This window comes from Acanthopagrus latus, chromosome 3 (assembly GCF_904848185.1).
Source record: "Acanthopagrus latus isolate v.2019 chromosome 3, fAcaLat1.1, whole genome shotgun sequence".
Taxonomy (NCBI): domain Eukaryota; kingdom Metazoa; phylum Chordata; class Actinopteri; order Spariformes; family Sparidae; genus Acanthopagrus; species Acanthopagrus latus.
The window spans coordinates 12,198,866-12,215,582 of record NC_051041.1 but is presented as its reverse complement, the minus strand read 5'-3'; the positions used below and the strand labels follow the sequence as shown (position 1 = coordinate 12,215,582).

At 43.8% G+C, this 16,717-nt stretch overlaps 1 long non-coding RNA gene across 1 annotated transcript; it reads right to left on the bottom strand.

Annotated features, from left to right (window-relative positions):
• Window positions 1-809: 809 nt before the first annotated feature.
• On the bottom strand, window positions 810-3,578 carry LOC119017030. Its single transcript, XR_005074319.1, has 3 exons — window positions 3,273-3,578; window positions 2,771-3,144; window positions 810-1,906 (listed from the first exon to the last, which is right to left on the bottom strand). It is a non-coding gene; the product is annotated as an uncharacterized LOC119017030 (long non-coding RNA).
• Between the last annotated feature and the right edge of the window lie 13,139 nt (window positions 3,579-16,717).

Below are 16,717 nucleotides of genomic sequence, written 5' to 3'. Positions count from 1 at the left end.
ACCATCACCGTCTAATTACTGTCGCCACTGCTCTTTTACTGGCCGGGCACATTATACCAAAACAAAACACACACACAATCACTCCCAAAGCACCACACACTCACAAGAGCTTAACAAAAACTTCTGACACCACACACACACACACACACACAAACACACACACACACAGCTCTCTACTCCAGCACATGTGAACATCAGAGCAGGTTGGCCCCGGGCCCTGAAGCTCTCTGTGGGTAGCTGTGTTTTACATAAGACAAGCGTGACCCTCATGCACCATATAGTTTATTTGTGTGTGTGTGTGTGTGTGTGTGTGTGTGTGTGTGTGTGTGTGTGTGTGTGTGTGTGTGTGTGTGCGCGTGCGTGTGTGTGTGTGTGTGTGTGTGTCCACTCTACAAACCACCCTGGAAAGCCCCGCTCCCTTAAAAGCCATGTGGGTCTGCAAACCCTGCAGAGCTGCTGTCTCATAGTTTATTCAGCTATTTCTGGGCGCCCCGCTTATTCCAGCGTTTTAAGAAAGCAGGAAACCTGAGAGAGTTTGTGCAGAGGTTTACCCTCTCACAGGGAGGTTCAGGAAAGTTGAATGTTTGGGTTGTGTGTCTGGTATTGTTTTCGCCGGCGTTTGCCAGAGACAAGCCTCGCGAGAGAGAAGAGAGAAAGGGCACCAGTGATCTTTTTTTGCTCTCATGATACGTTCACAGACATCTTGTTGTTTTCGCCCAACAGCAGTGCTGATCTTAGATTCATGCAAAAATATTTTGTGAGATGGAATCGCCCCGAATTTGGCACATTATTATTTTATTTTTTTTTACCAAACATTTACAGTATTTCCATGAAAAGAAACATTTGAAATGAGTGAAACTGAAACACCCTACACCCTACAAGAAAATCGGACCGGAGTCCCTTCATAAAGAAATCCACAGTCCTGCAGCATTAAACAGCTCAAACTAATCATCCACAGGCTGGCGTTGGCAGAGAGAGAGAGAGAGACGAGGACGGACTCATTTTTCACGTCATGTTTCAATCCGCTCCCATAGGGCCAATAAAAAAAGCGACTGCTACATGTAAATTCTGACAAATTGTTTCGTAGAGCCCCTTAAGATTAAAAATAAAGGAAATTTAGAAGATTGCCTGGAGAGTTTAAATGAAATAGCTGCCATAATTCTTTAATTTTTTTATTGACAACAAAATGATCTGAATGAACCAAAACCAGCAAAGCGCTTGTGTTCTCGGTACTTTCCAATTTACACTTTCTTTTTTCTTTTTTTCTTTTTTTTTCACTAAACCAATGTTGTTAGTAGAACTGTATTGTTTTGGGAAAAGTAGATTTTGACAATGTGGCTGACAAGTGCCATTATTTTGTTAAATACATTGCTTTTTACTTTTACTTTTGCAAATGCAAATACCATATATATTGTTCCTTACAGTCAGATGTGCTCATATCCAAATTGTTCCTTGTGCTGTCTGACGTGTGAACATTTGGAAATGAACTCTTTAGTTGCTTGATGTGAACTGACTCTTAAGTTCTCAGAACCTTAAAGAAATACTTCACATACATACTTAACTTTTGGCTTTCTGTGCATTAAAACGACAGGCTCACAATATTTCAGGGGTGGAAACTTTAAGCAACTAATAATTTTAGTAGTAAAAGTGCAATTTTCAGTTACTTTCCCATGTCTTTGCTCACTTAAACATGCAGGCTGTTATTTCCTTGTATTTATTTGGCAGCTGTAGTTAGATTATGTGCCAATTCTTCTGTAAAAAAAAAAAAAAAAAAGAAAGAAAAAACCTGTTTGTGACCTTGAACTCCTCCTGCACCACCTTCTTCCTCTGCGGCTCCTCCAGTTTGCTGATTGATGACACATCCGCCCTCTCACCTGCTTCTGTCATTTTTTGGCATCGAGAGACTCTAGATCAATTTTTTCAAAAACAAGAACCAAGATATTATGCAAGGTATTGTTTAAATTTCTAAAGTTGATACATCCCACTAGATTCTTTCCCACGTTTTTATGGACTCATTGTGAGGCGTAGTGGCACTGAAGGCAGCTTCCTATGAGAAAGTGACCCTAATGATGTCATCAGGGTTACTTTCAGGGAAACTAGATCAATAAAAACACTTAAACCAAGTGTTGTTAGACTTTTTTAACCTTCGACTTTGTTTCGTTTTTCGAACCACTGAGTGTAAAGTGCAAGCGAGGAGCAACAGAAAGCATCCTGACCAAACTTTAACGGTTCATCACGGCCCGGGAAGACAGGGAGGCTCCACAGCGGAGGATCGAAACCGCCCAGAACATCACTGGCACCCATCTACGGAGCATCAGTGACATGGGTGAGGTGAGGCGCCTGCACAGATCCCAGGATCTGGATACTAAAAGACGACACCCACCTCAGCCACGGTCTGTTCACCCTGCCCTACCATCGGACTGTATAGGAGAAAGGACTGCGTACGCCGGGCTTGATTTATTTCCATTGCTACACACCTGCAGGAGCCTGGGGCCGCTGCAGCGAGGACAAAGCCTCCGTACATGGGACGTCTGCGCTACTAACTGAGCTAAACGGCGCCCCGTGGGAATTACTTTTAAAAGCGAAGACGAGGATCTTGTAAGACCGAGAAAAAACTATACATGTGTATAGAGCAGACCAAACAACAATCGAATAAAAACGAATAATCTCACATTATTTTTGTTTACTACAACATACAGCTTTTTTTTGTGCCTTGGTTAGATGTAAATCTAGAGAAAAAACACAGACGAGTGCCGGTATGCGTACATACACACACACGCAGCCCGTACGGTAGCCGGCTGCAGTAGCTCCGGTGGCGGTGTCTGGTTTCCACATGATGAGAGTGTAATCCTCGCAGGTTCCTGCCTGCCGCTTTGTTTTCCTCGCCGTCTGACTCATCCCCTCCAACCTGTGGGAAGGAGGGAGAGACGGACTGTGTCACTGTCATAACACGGGATTACTGTCTACAATACACTTTCTCAAAGGGATGGGGAAAGATGCCCTGGAGTTTCTGTCGTCTCCTCTGTCTTTGTCCTCTCGCTTCTCTCAGATTGCACTTTTTTTGTCCGTTGGCCGTGATCGCCTTTCCCTTTTCCTCCTCTACAGCCTCCTGTCTCCCAGAGTTTCCCGGTTTATGTTCATATTCTAAATGAAACACAATAAAATGAAGACTTTCATCCCAAATCCTGTTATAATCGTAACGTAACAATCCACCTGATGGTAAAGACAACTTGTATGTTCAGTTTTTTCATTCTGACACACTTTGAACTCACTCAGCTCCACTTCACTTCAATTCCGGCTTCACCTATCAACATTTTTTCATTCTTGCTCACAACAAAGACGTGCCCGCTTTGTTTTTTAATCCAGCTATCTCCCTTTTGTTCGCTCGCATCAAAGACTTTTCAACAAGTGCAGATCAGCACATCCTCTAATTTAACACTTAAGATCGTATCTCTATGAGAATGTTGTGTTGTGTTACAGCACCATCGGAGATCCAAAGCCCGCGTGACGTGTGTGGATTATTACGAGATATAAAACCCTCGCTCGCATAAATATTTTTTTGAAAGTCTCTTTAAAGCTTCGGGTTTCTGTTGCCCGCGGGGGTCTTTTCTGTCAAGGGCTTTTTTTTTTTTTTTTTTCTCCTTTTGAAAAACAAAAAAACACTGGTTGATGGAGCTCATTGAAATAAAAGTGGTTTATTTATCTGATGCCGGGCAACCTTTTCACAACGGGCCTAACGTCAGTATAATTACTGACATTATTGGATTATAGTTAAAATACCTGGGGTTTAAATGACAAAACCCACGGTTACACTGCAGGACGGCTCCGATGAACCAACCTAGGAAGAAAAAAAAAAGAACACAAGTGTAATTTCACTATCACTGCTACTTGCATTGAATTGTGATAGTGCTTTCACTAGTGATCGCATGTTTAAGCTTTTTTATGTTTTAAGGAGGAATAAAGGATTTACGCTACATCTTCTATGGCACCTTCTTTTCCTAAACAAGTGGTATATAATTCAGCAGAAATGTGTGATCTGTATTTTTGAAATGAATCAGTTGCAATTAATAATGAAATCAAATCTATGGGAAGTTCTTAAAAATTATAGTTTTTCAAACTGGTTATGAAACACTCTCACTTTAATGCCTGTATACGCCCTATGTTTTTTTCCAACAGCAGTACAGAGACGGAGCAGGAGCAAAAAAGCCTTTGTTAAACTAACCATATGGCTTCAAGGAAACCCCTTAAGTGTTTCTGTTTGACAGTCAGGCGCTGTCATGATAAAAAAGTTTACCCGGAGCGAGAGTGTTTTGGAACGTCGACTGTGGGTGTGAGGCGCCCCACGGTCATCACTCTCCGCAGGAATACGAGGAGTCCCTTCGCCTGTGGTCGAAAGCTTTTAATTTGGAGAAACCACTGAACCAACTGTATATTTGCTTCCTTCTAGTTCGTTGACAGGAGATCCGCGGAGGACCCAATACCAGAGAAGAAGTGGCTGTGATAAGAAGGCCCGATAAAAATACCGAGGCTGCGTCTTGTGAGAAGATCAGCAGCTGCAGGTAAGGGACGTTCAAATGGCTAACAGCCAGTTTAGTTTGTTAACGTTAGCAAGCATACAAAGGCGTCAAAAAGAAGATTGAATATTTCTCTAGGTTTTCATGCTTATTCTCAGTGCCCGTCACAGGGTTTGATTTCATTTTATTGGGTTTGATGGGTCAGCCTGAGGAAACAAGCTGCTCTGAAGTCTGGCGGTACGGCACAGCACTAAAACAAGGTTCACTTTGTTATCCTTTGCCTGCAGGGTCCGCCAGAATCAACAAAAACACTGAAATTAAATAATTTGCATCCTTAAAATTGGCAAAAAAAAAGTGGTTTAACATTATTTCAGTGCTGAAAAATACTTCAGCTAAAGTATTATGAATTATGACCAGTGAAATACAAAATATGTCACAGAGGGCGTGAGCTCAACTATTTCTGATTTCTTGATAAGCTTTTAGTTTTTTTTTATAATTTACATTTTACTAAAAGAATAGTCTTTGTGTGAAAACAACCAACCAGGGCTAAAAGTGCAGAATCTTTCCTGTTAATATCAGCAGTTTTACAGTGTTGGTCTTGATAATTAACTCTTGAATAAAACTTTTTTTTTCTCAAGTCACAAAGACAAGCCTGATGTTCCACTCGTCCCCCAACGCTCCGACTATCCGTGTGAATCCCAGGTCTTATCAGCCGGCACCTGCGCCACCGCTCAGCTCGGGCAGACTAAATCCAGCTGGATCACGGCTAAACACTGCGGGATTACAGCACAGTTTAACACTGAAGCACTGACACTGAGGCCTGACAGCCGTCCTGAAGCTTCCGCCCGACACGTTCAAACAATCGAACCATTCTACGGCCCTTTTTCGATTTGATGTGCGGTGTGGCTTCGCTGCCCGAAGCCACTCGTCTCTCAAAGTTTGACAACCCATACATGTTTATCAAGGTGTATACTATCCTAGGCTTATAAAGAATATTTATCCAGCTAGTGATCCTCAAAAACGCAGCCTGCAGCGTTGCATACGGTTTTTATCAGCTCCAAAGAAAACAGTTTACGCCTGGCTCTCAAGATCCTACATGTACACGCGGCCAGCGAGCTTTTAGGTCTTGATGGTTTGCCCTTTGGGTGGAGTGGCAACATCAAAAGCTCCACACACACACACACACGCTCACTCCTTTCCCGGGTGCCAAAAGAGCTTAACCAAATACACAGCGGGGCTTATAACTCGCCTTATGCAGCACGAACATGCTGCCGTCCACCTGGCAGGAAACGCAGCGGCAGTAACGAAAAACCTCACCTGCACCTGCGCTGATTATCCGCCCTCTTTGTGTCAAGATCCCCCCCACCGATGGAACGGCAGGAAAAAGAAAGCTCAAGTGTGCTGTGTCAAGTCTGACGTTGACGTGTGTTTTTGAACTTTGGAACAGTACTTTTCGCCCCGGGATCGGAGATGTGGCCACCTAAACAAGGCTGGTAAGAAAAACAAATGAAGGTCGGCGTATTTTCGTGTGGAAGAAAAGCAGGAAGCCTTGAATACCGAATGCCAGCAGTTCAAAGAGGTACAGGGAAGGTGGACACACACACACACACACACACACACACACACACACGGGTACATATACACACAGTATGTCATTCACTTTAAACAAACAAGAGGCCTCGCGGACCTTCACGAGGCCCTGTTCGCTGTTACTGAGGCTACCACTTGCTTTGCACACACACATGCATGTTTCAAACAACCTCAGCAGGCCTGGTTTGAGTCATTGTTGTGTCACATACACACACACACACACACACAAACACACTCACACACACACGCCTCTCCCGTTTCAGCCGCAATACAACTGGTAATGCATACAGCCACACAGGGGAGGCCTTGTGTGCGAGGGGTCCTAACAACTGCGGTAGTAGCTGCACGGCGACCTTTGACCCCTGACAGCATGGGAAAGTGGACGCACTCAGCTGTCAGAACTCCAGTGGGGCCAGTTAACCCCCCCCCGCCCTCAGTAATGGTTAAATGATAATTAGACAATCAATGGGAAGACACCCACAATGCTCAGCAAGGATTGTGTTTTACATGTGTTTTTGTACACTTGTGTGCATATAAGTGGACAAAGTGTACACAAACACCTGTAAAAGACGTTCCTGGTCGATTGAGTCCTGGACGTGTGTCACACACACACACACACACACACACACACACACACACACACACACACACACACACACACACACACACACACACACACACTTCATTAGGTCGTTGTCCTGCCTTCCGCCATATGAAAGGAGACAGAAAGGGGAGAGGACACTCATTAGTCTAATTGATCTTTCTCACCAGCCTTACCGAACTGTCCAATAAGAGGTGAGCAACCGTAAGGAGGCCTGTCAGCCACTGAGCGTGTTGTCATGTCATTCGATGAGTTTGGAGTGTGGAATCTTTAACATCAGGAGACAAAAACAGACGGCAAAAGCAAGAAAAATGGATCAAACAGGTCTTTTATCTGCGTAAGCATGAGCTAAAATCATTAGCATGTAACGTTAGCCCACAGTCATTGATATGAACAAATCAATAATTGCAATAGTTTAAACTAGACCTATAATTCAAAGATGTGGGAAGGTCTTAGTTATTGTTTGGTCTGCCGGGTGTCGCAGTTGTTATTAGATTAGTTATAAGATTATCAATTAATAACTTAAAAATAAAAATAACCGACCTATCTGCCCTTTCCAAATCTTTTTAATGTTACGCCCAACCCAGACGAATCAAACCTAGCTGAAAGTGTTGATCTGACATTAGGCCAACCTTTGAACAAATGTAGGTGTCCATGGTGATGGTGGTGATGTTCAGCTGATGGTGAGGTCCACTGTCAGTCTAATATATTCTGTACATCAGACAAAAATGTGTCTTCGGTTTTGGGGCGATAAACAGCAGCCAGGGTATCGAAGCACAGGCACAGGTCTACCAGCACTGTCTTTCAATCCTCTGAAAGTGGCGAGAACTCATTTCAGCTGGTCAAGTCAACGGTCGCAGGCTACAGACAGTAAGCCCTTTTTTTGCATCGTACTGTATGATCCATAATTCAACAACGTTTAAGTGTTTTGAGTAGGGGCATCTGAGGGTTGCTGGTTCGATTCCCTTAATCTGCATGTCAAAGATACTGAAACCCCAAAACTGCTGCTGATGTGCTGGTCGGCGCCTTGCACGGCAGCTACCGCCGTCACCTCATGAATGTATGCATTACTGTAAATCACTTTAGAGTAATTGAGTTGTTAATCCGAACTGTGCGACATGTGAGAACAGAAAGCTTGTCGGTCGTAGCCGCAGTGGATACGGAGGTGCGGGCTTACAAACACTTCCATGCATATGCACTTGTACTGTCATGTACGGGTGTCACACTCGAAATGCACCTCCACACACTGAATCCGTTTCTTCCATCGAGCCCTAAGAATATTTCTGCCCGTGTGTCCTTTGGTTCTCACAGTCCTCAGTCACTGCAGGAATGCCAAATATCCAAGAATCCACCCCCCTTCTCAGCTGAGCAGCCAGTGGTTAGGCCCGTGATTTAAAACAGCTCCGGTTGTTCCCATGTCACACGCTGTGAAAGGGGGCATGCGGCGGTACAATATATGCCACGGCCCTCTGCAGCAGCCCTCCATGTGGCTTCACATAACTCCGAATGTGCCTTTTATTTTTTTGTTAGGTGGAGCAGAGCCGGTCACCTAGGGGTAGCTCCATGCCACTTCACGGGGCCGTGACAGTATGTTTAATGTTTTAGCCCATTAACTGCAAATTGCGAACATTACTGTAAACCAAAGTGTAGGGTAGGTTTAGGGCAAATGTGTTTTTCCTACCTTCCAGTCAGTTGCGAGTTTCAGTCCGTCAGCACTTTTTTGACGCCATCTCACACTGGTTTCCTGTAAGCCCAGTCCTATTTAGCCCATTAAACTCGATGTAAGAACTACTGAGTCCATGTTCACCTGCAGTTTGGCTTCACTGTTTGATTTTTGTGACAATGCGACCCGTGAATGTTGTACCTGTCAACATTAATATGGACTGTTGGAGCTGGTTATTCTCCCCTGTCTGTTCGATGGTTGGTTGGTTTGACGCAGGTGCAGGTTCATTCACTTCTGTCTGTTTCATTGCAATCCTTTCCTTCGTCTGATATAAGCAAAAACAAACTTCGGCATGGTGAAGGTGAGGCCAAGCGAAGGAAACATAAGTGTTTCTCTAAAACTCAAACTTAAAAGCAAACTGTTGATTGCAGGTCGAGACGGTAAAACGAAGGCAGGAGATGGTGCACACCCAAAACCACCGGCAAGATCTCCACACCCTCCACACTGGAGGTGAATCGAAGTCTGGACTCACGCCAACGATAATTAATACGGCAAAGTTACACCTGATTTGACTGGTGTGGGTATCTTTCATAAAAGAATTTAAATGTCAGTCAGGCCATAGAGAGAGCAGGTGACAGATTACTGATCTCAACCATCTTTCAAGTCCCTGCATGTTGAATTTTTACACCAGCGGCCCCCATCGAGATGGGAAAACAGCCTTTATGGCTTTAAAACATGCACACAAATTACTGTAAATACATAATCAACATCGGCTGGTTGTATTTATGTAAGCATTAATTCCTGGTGAAAAAACACGGCCCCCGCCTCTAAAGCAGAGCCGAGTTTAGGTTTTGACAGGGCAGAGCGGCACTGGGCTACAGTGAAACAAATAAATGTACGTCTTTACTCTCATCAGGCTAGTTATAACGGGTCAATGAACACACTGCCCTCAAGGATCATCCTTCAATTGTTGTAATCCCTCAGACAGCTGCGACCCACAGACTCACAGATGCCCAGGCGAGAGGAGCTGAGACTGATAAGGAATGGTGTGTGTGTGTGTGTGTGTGTGTGTGGTGGAGAACCTGTTACTGATATGCATGTGAATGTGTACATGTCTGTGTGGTGCAGGTTTGTGTGCGTGTGTATGTTGGAGAAGGTTTCATGCCCTGCATCCTTTCCCTGTCAGGTCGGCAGCTGACTGTGATTAATATTTCACAGCTAACAAATGGAAAGCACAGGCAGGCCAGTGTGTGTGTGTGTGTGTGTGTGTGTGTGTGTGTGTGTGTGTGTGTGTGTGTGTGTGTGTGTGTGTAACCTCGCCATGACAGCAGCATAATTGACATAATTACCCACCCTCCCTAAACATCACATACACCCTGTCAGACACACACACACGCACACAGGGACTGCGCACTCCACCTTTCACTGTGTATGTCTACATGTCTAAACTGATATATGTGTAACAGTCACATGCAGAGGAGTGACCACATTATCCCACCCCAGTGGCCAGACCAAACACACACACACACACACACACACACACACACACACACACACACACACACACACACACACACACACACACACACACACACACACACACACACACACACACACACACACACACACCACTGTCACATTATGTCACTGTGCATCCACTGAAAAGTGTATAAAGTTTTACAAAAGGTGCTTTAGGTTACTGTGGAATAAATCACTAGATCTGGTTTATAGGTACATTTGTTATTTTAACTAGTTTTAGTGTACAAACAATCTTTTGTATTTTATCACATCTGATAAGTTATTTCGTCGTGTATGAGCTTTGAATTTTCAGCTGCTACAGACTTTACCGCAAACCAAAGCTGGGTGTCATTCGGGTTTATTCCATACCAAGCTGAGTCATCTCAGCAAACCACGGTTAATATGATAAATATTATAGCTGCTTAAAGTAACACTATGTAACTTTTTTTGAACCTTCAAATAACAGCTTCAAATTCATGTGGATGGTACGGTGTCTTGTGAAAGCGTGAATGGTGTCTCTGTGCGATTTAACTTCAGAGAAAGGTTGCATGTTTACTTCCATATACACGTTTTCAACACATAACAGTGTCGTGGCGTGAGGAATTTTGTTTGGAGCTGGCACCAACATTACGTCCGACAAGCTGTTTCAGATCTGGGATTTGTGTTTACGACAGCGGCGTTGCCCTCAAACTCGGTTAGGGATAAAGTAAAGCAACAGAAACAATACAGTAATATCAAGTAAGAGTATATGTGTCAGCAATTTACTTAGCAGTATCAACACTGAGTGCATTTTGGTTGTTTCCTTGCAGTGTTCTGCTCTTATCCTCTGATGTGTTGGATTAATATTACTGCTGTATTAATGTGTTAACGCTGTATTTCACAGCTTTAGTTGTTTTCATGTACTCGGAAAAACATCCTGTTTATTATGCAAATGTGCGTTTTCCAGATCATCAAAGACGGTTTAGCTTAAGTTGTAGGAGAACTTTCTTAATTCTAAAAGGAACACAAAATTCATTATAAAAATAGAAAATAAATCACATTCAATGTCACTGAGTTTCACTTGGCAGAGCTGTCAGACAACAGGCAGTGAAGTAAGAAGTGTAATATTAACCTCTGAGATGTATTGAAGGACACACATAAAGTTGCATTAAAATGGAAATACGTAAAGTACAGCGAGTAAAATGTACAATCCACCACTGATGTTGTCACATTGTTATTGAGTGCATGTTAGCATTGTGTTGTTAGCACCACAGCACAGCCTCACAGGCTTTTGCGTGATCCAAAACAAAACTTTACAGCTGTGTTCCACAAAGTCTCCAAGTTCTCAAATGTTAATGTTGATTTCATCGAAGAAGTTGGACAAGAACTCCTCCCCACAGTCTAAAAGTGGAAAAATAATAATTTGATATTAATAGCTTAATAACTGTCTGAAGAAGAGCATGTAAACAAAACAACACACTCGCCGTTGGATGCTTTTGCTATCTTTTCGTTCCATGGACACATTTTGGTGCCCAAAAAAGTTATTTATGAGTTTTCCCGCAAGACACGACAGAAAATAACACTAAGCAACATCATGTGCCAGATGCAGAACTTCACAAACGGTGTGTACACATTCATAAATACAAGAGGATACCTCTCAGTTGTGCGATACAACACAGCACGTAAAACTTTCAAGCCTCTTTCTTCTCTTAATCTCCTACAAAACGAGGGCGTCCCGCGTTCCAAACAGCAGATAACTGGCAAAAATAATGCCAAAGTCAAAATAGCTATCTTTGTTGTTTGCTGTTTTTGTACGTGGAAACATCAAAAATAAAATCTGCATCCCATGTGAAAGTTTCTCCCTGATGAGACGGCTTTGATGGGGCCTTTGAAGTGGAGGGGTCGTGGTAATAATGGCGATGATGATAATTGATAGCGGTGAGCTGAATGGCAAATGGCCGTTCATCGGGGATAGGAAGTCCTGAATGGAAGCCAGACTGGACGCAGCCGGGCCCCGGGCTGTGTGATAATAAACGGGAGGGGTTGGAAAGGCCGTGATAAGAAACAATTGTTTGTGTGTGTGAGAGAGAGAGAGAGTGTGTGTGTGTGTGTGTGTGTGTGTGTGTGTGTGTGTGTGTGTGTGTGTCCTTTGGTGTACACACTTCCAGTAGTACACGCTGTGCGCCCGAGTGTGTTCTGTGCATGCGGTGTGTGCTGGTGGTTGTGCAGGGCTGTGTGAAGGTCAAAGTGCGCGTGTGTGTGTGTGTGTGTGTGTGTGTGTGTGTGTGTGTGTGTGTGTGTGTAAGTGATTCGGGGGCTGGTAGCAGGTGGCTGAATGGTAGCAAACCAGCACACACTGTCACTCTGATTATGAGGAGGGAGGATCGGGGGGAGACGAGAGGGTGAGAGTGGGAGAGAGAAAACAAGAGCGAGATTAATAGAGGAAAACGAACTGCAGCGGAGCAATTTATAAAAATGGATTTGATCGCCAGAAACAGACGGATCGCTTCAGTATGAAATGGAAGAATGACCTTGAGGTGTTGTGGTCACGAAGGAGATGTGATATGGGCCTTCATGTTCCTGGGAGGATGTCAAAAATGGAACAGAAGTAAAACCCATGCCCCAAATTATTAGTCCTGGGGATCCCTTTAGGAAATCAAATGGTTAAAAAAGAAAATGTATTTATTCAAGACCTTACTTTTCATGGTTCATGGCTCGTCAGTGGTTGCAGCCCACATCTACAGTAAATAACAACGGCAAGAAAAGTTGGATGAGATGTAACAGTGCGAAATGGACAACCCCTATTCTGCTTTTTCGTTTATTGATTTTTCCTTCGGTGTGCTCCTGTTCTTTTTCATGTAAAAAGTTAAAAGGGTCAAAGTCCGAAACCAACAGAAGCTCCTCCGTCCCACAGAAAACACTGCTCCTCCATCATTCCGTGACTTTGTGACATCGCACTGTGTCTCCACGTCACACATTCGCATGATTTATGCCTGGCATTAAGGCTGGCACTTAAGAATTGCTTCAGCACAGCTGCTGTGCTGCGCTGTTAGCAGTGCTGGCTCAGGCGTGCGTGTGCTGGCCAATCAGAGGAGGCACAGTATTGTGGGCACACTGTTTTTTTGTTGTTTTTTTCATGTCGAAAAATCTGACGTGTTTTCGGAGCATTTAAGCCTGTAAACCTATTCTAGCAGTGACCCACAATCAAATTATGAATCTGAAAATCTCCTTTGAAACAGGACAGCCTTGGTTTCTCATTTTATGTCTCTGTTCCATGAAGTTCCATGAAATATTTACATGTAGTGAAAAAATGCAAAAATGCAGTAGATTGGAATGACGTTTTTGACAAACAGTAGATTAACCAAAGACCAAAGTCTCAGAATGGCTGAGGCAAATTACAGTTTGTCAAACTGAGATGATAAGATGTACTGTAAAGCACTGGGAGCGTGGACGTGCACCAAAAAATATATTTATTAAAATGTTCACATCCTGGCAGTGGTGCTAATTGATATTTTCAAGCGTTTGAAAAAAAAAAAAAGGAGGCGTCCGGACGAATGAGTTCTGAGAAAGAGGGAGACAAACAGGCAGAGAAAAAAAACAAACAAAGTTATAAAAGGCAGAGGCGGCATGACGAATAGGAGGAGAGCACGTCTGGGCAGCCTTTATCTCGCCCTGTGTGTGTGTGTGTGTGTGTGTGTGTGTGTGTGTGTGTGTGCGAGACTGTGCTGCAAACTAATGGAGCTGGCAGGGCGGAATCAATTACTGACCAGCAAGGATTTTCCCACAAGCTGGAGCTGGTGGGAAAACAGGAGCTCCTCGGCATGCATCTGTACATAAGTGTGTGTGTGTGTGTGTGTGTGTGTGTTTGTGAATGTGTCGGTGCACGGTGCACCTGCGTCTGAGCATGCAGAGGTGAGTGTGTGGACACGCGTTTGTGTCTGCATATGCAAATTGTTTAGGTGTGTTTACTTTTGCGTGTCTGTGTGTGTGTGTGTGTGTGTGTGTGTGTGTGTGTGTGTGTGTGTGTGTGTGTGTGTGTGTGTGTGTATGTGTGTGTGTGTGTGTGTGGAGAGGCAGCTGGCGCGGAGCAGCAGACACTGGGAAAGGAGCCGACGGGCCTTCAGAAGAGGAACAAGTTGACTTCTAAACGAGTGACTCAGCCCTCAGAACAAACCCTGTTATGTTTTCTGTCTCCCCTGACGCTCCCAGAGGGGGAACAGAAAAGAAAGGCAAAAAAAAAAAAAGAAAAAAAAATTTCATTACATGTGGCTTTTGATTTCACCCAAGACTTTCTAACATAAATCCTCCTCCTGTCAGGCTTAATTGTCTGGCAGACTCGAAACGAGCGAATGTGAAAACGTTTTCCAAAACAGCGCGTAAAAAAAAAAATACAAAAACAAAAAAAAACAATCCGGGTCAGCGCGTGTGCGTGAGTCACTGTCAGCATTTTCCCGTAATCGCGGTGTGCTTTCTCAGAAATGTTGTGAGCGAACATTTGTTCCGATACGGTGTCACATTTTAGATTTCATATATCTGCGTGTCTGCTGCTTTGAGAGCGTGTTCGTGCTATTCTGGAGGATTTAATAGCTGCAGCAACAGTTTCCCGCGACTCTTTGTCGACTCCGTCACGAGCACGCTTTCGCAACCTCTTGTGAGGTGGTGGTGAGTGCTGGGAAATTTTTTTTTTTTTTCTTTAAACTCGAGACGAGCATGCGGGGAAACGATAAACACAGTTGACACTTGAATTTGAAATGCGAGAAGAATAGAAAAGCAAAACTTATTTCTGTAAATATGTCTTCGTTAGCTTTTCATACCTTAACACAGCAGCCTGTCGCCCTTGGCAACGCAGGCCACCAGCCGGCCAACTCAGTTGTGACTTTTCCAGCCCAGTCACCAAAATAAAGTGCTGTCACTTAATGTTTCTGCAAACCACAGATGCGTTCACACGTGTGCATCGTCCTACGTCGGCCATAGTGACGTCTCTAAAATCACATCACGTGTTCATGACCCGGCGATCAAACCTCTCCACCTGGTTTTTATGCAGAAACCTAACCAGAGCATTGTCACAACACTGAATTGAAAACTGAACCTAAAGATATACTACTTAAGCTCACCTGGAAGTTTGACGAGGAAATAACAGAATGTGATGTTTTAATACGCTTTCGTTCTTATTGTGCTTTTCTTCCCCAGCATGTAACTCGATCGGCCTTACTCACTGCAACCAGTCTGATGTTACCACGACTTCTCCGACTGGACTCTTATCCAGACATCTTGTTGCGTCACAGCTTTTGGACGGTCCAACAAGCTCCTCAGGTAATTTTCAGTCATCCGCATCTTCAAGTGAGGCCTAAATGGCGACAGTCTTTTTTTCTTTCCGTACTGTGCAACTTTCAAAATACATTTCCTCTTTCTATTATTTCTGCTTGTTCCTGTTTTTTCATGAACGCCTGCAGAAGGAGGTGTATCTGCTCAAACGTTCTTACTCCAAGGGAAAAGAACAAGGAGCGCAGGCTTCACACTATTGTTTCACCATGCTTCTTGTGTGTGTGTGTGTGTGTGTGTGTGTGTGTGTGTGTGTGTCAGCCACATGCGTGCATGTTGTCGGCCTTTCATTTGTCTGATTGTTCCGTTCAATAATCGACTCTGTATTGAGTGGCTGGCTGCTCTATAGTGAGCAACTGCAGCAGGAAGCAGGTCCCATACAGGATAACATTGGCCTGGATTTAGGGCTCGGTGACCCAGGGGATACTGGGCCTGGCGAGAAACACATGCTCACACACACACACGCACAGTCGCACACACACAATTGGGAGCCAATAGGGCTGGACAACAGTCTCTTGGGTGGGTCTTTTAAAAACCAATCAAGCAGACATCTTGGCTCTTGTCATTGTTGGGTGTTACAGTAACGCCGCCTCTGTGAGCAGATACAGGCACAAGTAAAGTCTTTATACGCACACACGCACACACACACATGCAGCACACACACACACATTTGCAGCCCAGTTTTTTCAGTGTATCTCAGGATGTAGGGTGTTGTTCCAAAGCTGCACTGCATTCACACACTTCTATCAGAGGAAATACATCTACGCTAACACACAAATATACCATTCAAAAATGTTGTTGTGTAGTTTCTATTTTATTCTCCCTTTATCTTTATTTTTTACACACTTTCGATGATTTGTTTCTCTTTAAGTATTCCTTTTTGCTATGTTCTGCTGTCCGTCCCTGTGCCGCTGAAGCTCCCCCTCCAGGAGATCAATGAGCTGTCCCATCTCATCTGATCTGTGAGGACACACCGGGCATCTTATGCTGAACAACAGCGGCCACTGTGGCCACAAGCGGTAATCACAGGATGACGGCTCACTGAATTTGCCTTCAAAAAGACAGTTTTGAACTGGTGCTCCTCAAAATGATGAATTCTGCTAATTGCAAGTCTAACCAGAGAGTGTTTCAGTGGGTGCAGGCCAGGTCAGCTGATCACACGACACAATTATTTATTGATAAAGAAATGAGAGAGAACATTTCGAATGAATGTTGAATATTGAAAGACATTTAGATTTTCCCGTCCAGGAACATTCCTAGAAAATTATTTGGAAAGCATCCAAATTTCAGCCACATTTATTATGTTAAAAATCATGTTGAGACAACTTTGTAAGTAATTAATATTTGTAGCCAGCAATCCTCAATCAGGCATGAAAGCAAAGTGAGACGAGTTCAGAGGAGCAAAGTTTCAATGTTCAACATCACAGTTCACAGGTCTCTTTTTCTATGTGCAGTGTGTGTGTGCGTGTGTGTGTGTTCAGGGAGGTGGCAAAGGCGGATGAGTTGTTAACAAGAACAACAACACCTTTA